Below are 10,426 nucleotides of genomic sequence, written 5' to 3' on the forward strand. Positions count from 1 at the left end.
GGAGCACATCACAATATGGCTCTCACTGAACCAAAGGCACTGGGGGTAATGCATTTAATGATAAATTAGGACGGTAATGACGATATATTGTGGTGACAATATGAAGAGTTAGAGATTTTGCTATCTGCATTTATATTGTGGTATACATATCAGCATATCACAGTACTACTTAAAGATATTGACACATTAGAGAGATAAAGAACCATGCAGAAATAATAAGAAGAGCAGGATGTGCATGATGTTAAAAAGATTTATTAAGCTCAATAAGCCATGCATAAAGAACTCAAAGTGGTCCTTACGCTGACTGACACACCTGAAGCACGCAAACAGAAAGATGCCTCTCTCAGACAGCATGAAATCTCACATTCAGTTCTCTTTCATGTCTTACTGCACTTGAACAGTCACATACACTCACAATTATGTTAAAATACACATAGTGTGGAGTTTTTATGTAAACGCAATTGGTTCTTAAGTAAACAGTAAAAAGTAAACAGTTGGGTGAAAACCAGATGTGTGTCAGTCGGATATTAGATCCATGCAGTAGGTCTTAATGTGACTAATACACCTGCTGCTGTCTGTCATTAATGTTCTTCAAACAACAAAAGACAAAGAGAAAATCGCTCACCGCTCTAGACTGAATATAGTAAAGACTATGCAGCAATTTATTTGTACATATTTTTAATTAAATTTCTGTGGTATTTCTTATGTTAAAGGGTTAGTTGAAAGTTGTTAGTATGAAAATAATGTCATTTATTACTCACCCTCATGGCGTTCCACACCTGTAAGACCTTCGTTCATCTTTGGAACACAAATTAAGATATTTTTGATGAAATCTGATGGCTCACTGAGGCCTGCATAGCCAGCAAAGTCACTGAACCTCTCAAGATCCAGAATGGTACTAAAGACATATTTAAAACAGTTCATGTGAGTTCAGTGGTTCTCACTGAACACAAAATAATGACTTTTCAACAATATCTAGTGATGGCCAATTTCAAAACACTGCTTCATGAAGCTTCAAAGCCACTGATTCAAAACAAAATATTCGTAAGGCTTCGAAGCAGTGTTTTGAAATCGCCCACCATCAGATATTGTTGAAAAGTCGCTATTTAGTTTTTTTTGGTGCACAAAAAGTTTTCTCGTCACTTTATAATATTAAGGTTGAACCACTGAACTCACATGAACTGTTTTAAATATGTCTTTAGTACCTTACTGGATCTCGAGAGGTTCAGTGACTTTGCTGGCAATGCAGGCCTCACTGAGCCATCGGATTTCATCAAAAATATCTTAATTTGTGTTACAAAGATGAACAGTCTTATAGTGTAGATTGACATGAGGGTGAGTAATAAATGACATTATTTTCAATTTTGGGTGAACTAACCCTTTAAACAAGCCTGTTGGCCTACCAAAAAAAAAAAAAAAAGTTTTTTTTAATTGTATCTTTGTTTTGTTGTATTTTTTCTACTCTTTATAATTTGCTTGTTCTTATTTTTAAATAACAAAAATAACTATATCATGATATTGTAATGTGAATGTTCAGTTTAGTCTAGTTTACTCTTTGTTTGCTCTGTTTGGCTGTCCATGATCATTAGTTTAGCAATTAGTCCCATTGCACCTGTACTGTTTCAGTCAGTCACCATGTCTATTTAATCCATCAATTTCCTGTGTTTCTTTGTCCAGTATTGTTTATGTTGTTGTGTAGTGTTTGCTCCCTTACTCCTCCATGTACTCTTGGATTATCAAAGAACTTGATTTCTCTTTATCTCGTGTCTGTTTGATCTACGTGTGACAGATATATCATTACCTATAGCTGTTGTCATATATCCTAAATAGATATGTGCTGGCCTGAATGCCTTTAGACTGCAGTGCATAAAACATTAATAGCTTATCTCCCTATCTCCCTCTCTCTTTGTGTGTATGTGTGTGTCCAAACATGAAAGACATAACATACCAAAAATATAATATGGAAAAATATTAACATTTTACCCATTCCTGCCCTCTCTAGGTTGTCCAGATAATGATCGGAATGACGGTTTTCTTATTTGGTATTGTACGCACCACTGATGTCTACAATTTCCCTGCTGTTTCTTTGTTTAGTGGAATAACCTACTGGGGATCCCTTGTTGTAAGTTTTATTTAATGGTTTTGCTTTATTGCCTCTAATTTTAATTTCCTGAATGAACTCTGAAATGTCTTTTATTTCTTTCTCAGAACATCAGTGCTGGATCTCTGTCTGTTGCTGTGCAGAATAAACTTCATCCATGTGTGGTATGTACATAATATCCAGCCTCAAAAAGTTGATCACCGGTGACCGGTGTATGAAGCATGTGTATACACACAACATTTTCATTGGCCGACAACAGTCCATGACATCACTACTGGAGTGCCATGCGTATAAGAGGTCGCCCGCAATAGACGTCATTTTGACTCTATGGACTTATTTAGCTGGAGTCAGAAGCCTCAATCATACAGGGCACATCCTAAGACTCATAGACCGTTAGTGATAATATTCCCTTTGACCATTACCCAAGCTTATATGCCCTGTGACAAGGAAAGTCCCAGCCTTTTTTAACCTTCCTCCCTTCCTTGTGGGCCCAGCATTAACAACATGCAGCAGAGGAGCAGAGCTCTAAGGTTTAGCCATGTCAGCTTCTTTAGCTTGACACAGCCATTCGGGAATGCTGGCCCAGGGAGACCATTTTAATATGCTACCCTGGCTTACCCACTAACACTAGAGAGCGAGCAAACATGGGGGTTTTCATTAAGAATAACTATTCACCCTCCTCGCAACATAGAACTCTAGGGGCAGGGAAGCTTCAGCTCTACTACCCCAGAACAGTTAGGGAAAGTGCTCACACCCTGCCTGGACTAGTCCAGGACCCCAAGACTCCCAGCACATGACAAAGGTTCCTGATAGCAAAAAGAGCTGCCAGAAGGCATCTCTACTTTCCAGGTTCTAAGAGATCAGTTTAAGCTCAAACAGGGAATGAAAGACCCTTATTTATAAGGGTTCTACTCTACCTCAGCCCAGAAGGACTGCAGAGACCCACGGTCCCAACACTCCCAGCACCTGACAAAGTTGCCTGATAACAAGAGGAGCTGCTCAAAGGCAATTTAACCTCTACTTGTAAGGTTCTACAAGACCGGTTGAGGCTTTAACAGGGAGTGGAGAACCCTACTTTAAAACACATACAGTACTCTACTCAGTACTCTACACTCAAACCTGTCCAGGGTCCCAAGACTCCCAGCACCTGACAAAATGTGCCTGATAACAAGAAGAGCAAAATTACCTCTACTTGTTAGGTTACCCGGGACTGCTTAAGCTCCAACCTGGAGTGGAGGTCCCTACTTTAAACCAATCACACTTGTCCAAGGTCCCAAGACTCCTAGCACCTGACCAAGATTGCCTTGATAAAAAAGAAGATCTACTAAAAGGCAAAATGACCTCTACTTGTTAGGTTCTCTAGGACTGGTTGAGGTTCCAACAAGGAGTGGAGGACCCAACAGTAGTAGAGGACCTAGACAGTAGTGGAGGGTTCTACTCTACACTTAACCTTGAAGAACAGCTTGTCAAAGGGAGCCTGCTAAGTGTTAGCTACAACCCACGACACTGCTATCCTTCTAAGAGTGGAGCCACAGGGGAGCTAGCGTCCCACCTCCTCTGCACTTTACTTCTTGCCGGAGGAGGAGCATGAGTGGCCATGCTCAGCCTCTGTCCCTGCCTCCAGTCCTAAGACTGTGATGGACCAGGTCCCCCAGAGGTAATATGTGAAGACTTAGACTGATACAGGATGTATCCCTTGAAAGCTGCTGACCACGCCCACGCCTCTCTAAACCTTCCGACTACCATTTTTACAGATGTGCCAAAAGTACTGAAGAAAAGACTGGCACATCAAGGAGAAAGTTTTTCTTATTCTAGTAGATGTCTCTCTGTGGCCACCCTCGCTGAAATTGAACAACCAATGACAATGACAGTTTATTTGGTAGCCCAGAGGTTAAAATCTGTGGTGCGACAAGCCTCCGTGATCGCAACTTGTACCACTTGACCACTGCAGATTCATTTAGGCTTTGATAGTGGTGCTATAGAAAAGTATAATTCCAAGTCCGAGGACATGAACAGCTCCAAATAGAAAATCATGTGTTGTCATCTCGAGCCTATGGTAATTATGGCGCAGCATAACTGTAATATTTAATGTGCTCGGATGCCAGGGTCATTCTTGCATGATTATTTAATGCTTAATGCATATAATATTTAAACATTGTTAAATGGTTGTTTGTAGCATTTGAAACACACTAATAGGCTACTCTGCATACAACCACATTGTGTTTAATGTACAGTATGACAAACAAATAAACATTTATGATGTGAATAGCCAGCATTTCTAAACAAATGTGCTGCACAGATTTCACCTTCATTGGGCTGTAGTCTGAATTTACACTGTTTGCATACTATAATCAAGATCAGGCGGCACAGTTACAACAGCACCCTATGGTCACAGAATTTGGTGTAACAGCAACAAATAGAAACGTAACGAGTGTCACTCCTCTTTTTGACCTAATTATTAACACCCCCCTCCCCCCCAAAAAAAGAAAAAAAAAAACATTTCAAAAACACTAGGTTATGTATTTATTTTACTGAGTCTTATGCAGTCGATAAAAAAAATCTATGGATAGAGAAAATCTGTGGAAGCATGACTAAATGTTAGTCATACAGCGTGTGCTTATAAAGAACCTTTAGGATCACTAGCAGAAAGGCAGCGTGATGCTCACATTATGCCGCATAAACCGAACAGTTACCCAAAATTCAATGCCGCATGATGTCAACTTTTACATTTGTATCTGTGGAGCAACCACAATTCTTTCCATGGTAAATTCTCTTTTATCTCTGTGTCTGTAACTAGCACATTCTGTAATTTTTGGACTGATGCTTTGACCTGCTTTGGTGTTCACCAAGAGAAAGGCCTGCTACAAGTGCAGTCGTTGAGCTTTATACTTACAGTATACCAGTCCATTTTTACCAACTAAAATTCATCAGAGTGCAAACTGTGTGGCTGATGCTTTTTCTCTAGACATTATTCTAAGTTTTGTTAGTTCAATAAAACATTCACCCTTTTATCACCAGATCAAGACAATTTAAAAACTGAGCTGAGGACATTTTACAAGTGTATGACATTACTATTCTTGCATGACATTTTTCAATTTTCAGCTTTTCTTTCTGTATAAGTGAAATCTTGTCTTGTAATGAATGTGCTCAGTGCCGTAACTGCAGGGCTCGCCATCCTTCTCATGTCCATGGAAATAGGACTCGGCTCAGAGACCAGCAAGTATCGAAGTTGCCACAAAAGCTACGGTCAAACTGAAGACTTTATGTGTATAATGTATGAGGTACTAAATGTATAATTTACAACCCCAAATCAAGAAATGCGTAATTTGTTAATTCTCTTTAAACTTTATATAACTGACAAAAGTACAAAGAAAAGATTTTCAAAGTTTTCACTGACCAACTTATGAATATAAACAAATTTTGATTTTGATGGCTGCAACACACTCCAAAAAAAGTTGGGACAGAGGCATGTTTACAACTGTGTCACATCATCTTTCCTTTTAATTGCACTTTTTAAATTTTAGGAAACTAACATTTAAAGGATACTAATTGTTGAATTTTTTCAACAGTCTGTGGTCATCGTTCTCTGATTGTCCTTTTCATGATGTGCCATACAATGCCTCCACCTCAATGCTACCTTTAAACATAGGCGAGTAACCATGCCGTTTGCACTAATGCACCTCCATACCATGACAGATGTTTTCTTTTGCACCTGTCACTGATGAAAGTCTGAACGGTTTTCCAAAGTACTCTCGAGCCCATGTGGCTTTATTTAACACAGTAGCATGACAGTTTCTCATGCAGTGTCATCTGAGGGGTCAAAGGTCATGTACATTCAACAGAAGTTTCCTTCCTTGCCCTGCATGGACTAAAATTTATTTGGATTCCCTGAATCTTTTCACAATATTAGGTATAGTAGATGGTGAAAGACCTAAATACTTTGCAATCTTGCATTGAGAAATGTGATTTTTTTTTTTTTTTTTTTCAATTGTTTGACGATTCTCTCATGACATTTGGCACAAAGTGGTGAGCCATGACCCATCTTTGCTTGCAAAGACTGAGGGGCTGTTTACATGACAGTTTTCAACTAAAAATGGAAAACTTTTTATGTGTTTTGCCCATTCATTTACACAACAATGGTGTTTTGGTCTCCTGAAAACGCAACATTTTGAAAACGGGGTCCAAAGTGCAAGTTTTTTAAAACAATACCGTTGTCATCTCCTTGTAAACTGCAAAAACGTGAATCTGTGAAAACAGTGATGCCATACACATGCGTATTATATGTTCAGTCTATACACCTTATTTTTTAACGTGTTTTCTGTGAATGTGCGAGACTTCCTATTTATTAGCCCCTATAGGGAAATAACGAGAAGAATATGAAAGTGCAGGTGGATAGGCATGCACGTTTGGCGTGAGTTCTCTGTAAAAGAATGCATATGTGCGCATGCGCGTAATCTCTCTTTACAAAGTGACATCGCCAACTACTTGTCTGGCATGCATAATACAGCGTTTTTAGTTATTTTCGTGGATCCGTGTGAACGGGGATAGTGTTATATAATGTTGTCATCTGTACAAAGAAAAAACGTTTCCATTTTTTGTACATTGTTGTCGTGTAAACGTACCTTGAGTCTTTGGTGGATGCTCCTCTTATACCCAACCGTTTAACTTGGATATTCTGTAATCTTTCACTATTATTTTTGCCTCTGTCCCAACTTTTTTGGAGTGTGTTGCAGCCATCAAAATCAAAATTTGTTTACAAAATACACTTAAATTGGTCAGTAAAACTTTGTACCTTTCTTTGTACCTTTGAGAATTAAATAAATGTTCAAGAGAATTGACAAACCACAGATTCTTGATTTTAATGCGTTTTACAAAATGCCCCAAATACAGTACTCTCTATTAATGTTTTCTGTTTGCAATGTTTTTAGTTTTTACCCCTGTTTAATATACTTATATGACAATATTTCTGTAACATGATATTACGTTGCTTCTTGCATGTTTCATGGCACTTTGAAAATAAAATGTCCTGTAAGTGGTGCTACATTTTCTCCTAAACATGAACATGAATGTGGAAACATTTTATTGCATTGGTTGTTCTACATTTCACTGCAGTTCGGAAATTACGTCTAGTGAGTGGTGCTAAAAGGTTAAAAATAACGTACCACCCACACTAAACCCTGCCCTAAACATAACCTATAGTATTAGCAAATCAAACATAAGATAAAAACACATTTGCTGAAGCAACCTTGCCATTTTAGCTTCTTGAAGTCTTTGAGCTCTTTTATGGAGTGTTGTTTTTCATGTTTCACAGAACTTTTATCCAAGCACTCCATGAACTACTATGTAGTATAATATTTAAAAACTCTCTCAGTATAATTGTTGGGATATTATTCGTGAAACTACTTTCATATGATCATTGTGATTTTTTTTTTATTAGAGGTATGATTTGGGGGTCCTTGGAATATTGCTGGTGTTCTCCATACTTCAGTTCATCATCTCCATCTGTATCTCAGTATTTGCCTGCAAAGCCACCAGCAACAACGTCTTCACAGGGGTCGATGTGGCACTAATTGGGTAAATTATTTAGCGGTGATGAAAATGTGGCAGTAAGTTTTATCTCTACAACGAATATGTATTTTAGTTTAGATTAAACAAGCTAGCAGAATATAAAACAACCAGAATACTGCATGTTCCATTGTACCATCTTTAATCTCAGTGGTCTGAAACTTGGACAATCTACTCATGGGTGGCGAACATCCGTCCTGGAGAGCCACAATCCTGCAGAGTTTTCTTTCAACCCTAATCAAACACACCTGAACAAGCTAATCAAGGTCTGAAGGGTTACTAGAAAGCTATAGGCAGGTGAATTTTTATCAGGGTTGGAGCTGAACTCTGCAGGACTGTGGCACTCCAGGATCAGAGTTCACCACCCCTGATCTACATAGCATGTAACTAATTTACTCCTAACTAAAAAAAACTGCACAGTATATTTTATCAAAATGATATAAAAACTATAATTCAATTACAGCATGCTTCATTGTAAACTTCAGCCTTGTTCCTACTGCTAGATCAGGGGTCTCTAAACTTGTTCCTGGAGGGCCACTGTCCTTCAGAGTTTACCTTCAACCAGCTCCAACACGCCTGCTTGAAAATTTCTTGCATGCCCAGTGAGACCTTGATTAGCTGGTTCAGGTGTGTTTAACTGGGGTTGGAACTAAACTTTGCAGGAAAGCAGCTCTCCAGGGCCAAGTTCGGAGACCCCTGTGCTAGACCATTGAAGTAGGTGACACTGGGCTTTTCTCTTTGTTATTTATCACAGTATAGCCTATAAAACAGTCTTTATGGTGTGTGGATCTTGTTAAACTCTCATGTACTAACATATCCTGTCTGTTACTTACCAGGGATACTGAGTCACAGTGAGAAGATCCTACCATCCAAAGGTTGCAAGGAATTAACCCTCTGGGTTCTGAGAGTATTTTGGGGCCCTGGAGAAGTTTTGACATGTCCTGACATTTGTGCATTTTTCAGGTGCTTATAAACATATTAATGGCAAAAGTGTCATTAGACTATATTCAGCACAAATTTGGCTATCATAATATGTGAGCAACATGTATGTAAATAATGTTTATGCATGGTTATTGAAAAAAAAAAAAAAGTCACTGAAATAAGGCCACAAAATACACACTGAATATGTATCCACAAGACTTCTGAGTACTGTGTGTTGAAGCCTAGAGATTTGCTTCAAAATGATGTGAAAAATCATCCTGCCTACTCATTCACATAAAGTAATATATTGATTTAAGTCAGAAAATGTCAGATAGAACCTTACAATTCCAAGGTGACAAAGTATAATCCAATGTTCTGTAAGGAAAACAGTAATACATTTGTCAGCGAACATAAACAGAAGCTCAACCGCACATACTTGACGCACTAGAACAAACCTCATTGGTTCTTACGGAAGCTCAAACATGCCTTGTAACAAACAAGAATGTTTATATGTGAATAAAAGCCTTAATTAAATATGTTCATCATATAAAACGAATGTGCCTCTTTAGAAAATTTTAACTGAACTGCTCAGTTCATATGGATTAGTTTTACAATCTCTTTATGACACTTTATGAAGTGTCAAAGTGGTGGTTGTGTAGTTTCTGGCACGACAGCCATACGCATTCGAAGTACGTCCAAAAAGCGTTAATTTCTGCGACGTAGTACACAATGCCATGACGTTCTACACAATGATGAATGTGTATGGCAGTCACACCAGAAGCTCGTTATTTTACTTTATAAAGTTTTAAATAAGGATATTTGTTTTACACAATCGCAGAGAGGCGTTTAGTTGAGAACAGTCAGGGCGAATGCTGGGCAAGGCAGGCTCGCAGTAGAGCCATCTGGGCACAGTATTTTGAACTCCTGAAATTTAAAACGAGACTGTCACAGTACATGGTGGGTAAACACTCACAACGAGGAGAAGTACTTGGAAGTAGACTTTTAATAAAGGAATCAAGGAACCAGGAGAAATAACACACCACATACAAACGAGAACCGACAGAGACTGAGGGAGAATACAGGGAATATATACAAGTCAAACAAAGGGAGAACTAACTAGACACACCTGAAACAGGGACACTAATCAAATCAGATACTAAGGGAACTAACAAGGACAGGACTAATGAACAACCTAGAATACAACTAAGAAACACAGGCTACAACAGAACAGGCAAAAAGATAAAAAACAAGACAGGCAGTGAGCTATTTTGTTGTCAAGGCCAGGTAGTTGTCAAGACCAGGCCACGGAGCGTAAAATTGTTATTGATAAACGTCTATGTAAGTTACCTTAAAAATCTAATAATTATGTGAACAGTAGCTTCATTGTCACAGTTTACGAGGATTTGTTTCCTTCACAATTGATTGCCCCAAAGAATGCAGGATATAATTCAAGATATAATTCTAACAGCGCTACTGAATATGTGTGAGAGGGAAGAGCCGGCAATTATTTTGGCCAAGCACTAGCAAGCCACTGATTATTGTAAAAACCTCAGAATCCAATTGAAGGAGCAGTGTCAGTAAAAAAAATTAAATTTAAGCGCAACAGATGTCAATCTCATCATTGTAAAAAAAGACATTCCATTCCAACCTTCACAAAGAAGGGACCAAAATCGCAGTTCAGATTTGCAGCATAAATCTAACTTGATAGAATTGCGCAATCTATTGATTGTTTTTGAAATATCTGTAAGCCTAGAAATAAAAGAACGACTTTGCAGAATAATCTGCATCATGAAATTTAAATGCCCTAATAGAGAAAGCAGTGTTTTAGTCAATGTCTCG

At 38.3% G+C, this 10,426-nt stretch overlaps 1 long non-coding RNA gene across 1 annotated transcript; it reads left to right on the forward strand.

The window, feature by feature from the left end:
* The first annotated feature begins 2,005 nt into the window (after positions 1 to 2,005).
* Positions 2,006 to 8,803, forward strand: LOC127518775 (uncharacterized). The gene is made up of 4 exons (XR_007931651.1): positions 2,006 to 2,122; positions 2,209 to 2,265; positions 7,539 to 7,675; positions 8,503 to 8,803. It is a non-coding gene; the product is annotated as an uncharacterized LOC127518775 (long non-coding RNA).
* The last annotated feature ends 1,623 nt before the right edge of the window (positions 8,804 to 10,426 follow it).

This window comes from Ctenopharyngodon idella, chromosome 9 (genome assembly GCF_019924925.1).
Source record: "Ctenopharyngodon idella isolate HZGC_01 chromosome 9, HZGC01, whole genome shotgun sequence".
NCBI classification, from domain to species: domain Eukaryota; kingdom Metazoa; phylum Chordata; class Actinopteri; order Cypriniformes; family Xenocyprididae; genus Ctenopharyngodon; species Ctenopharyngodon idella.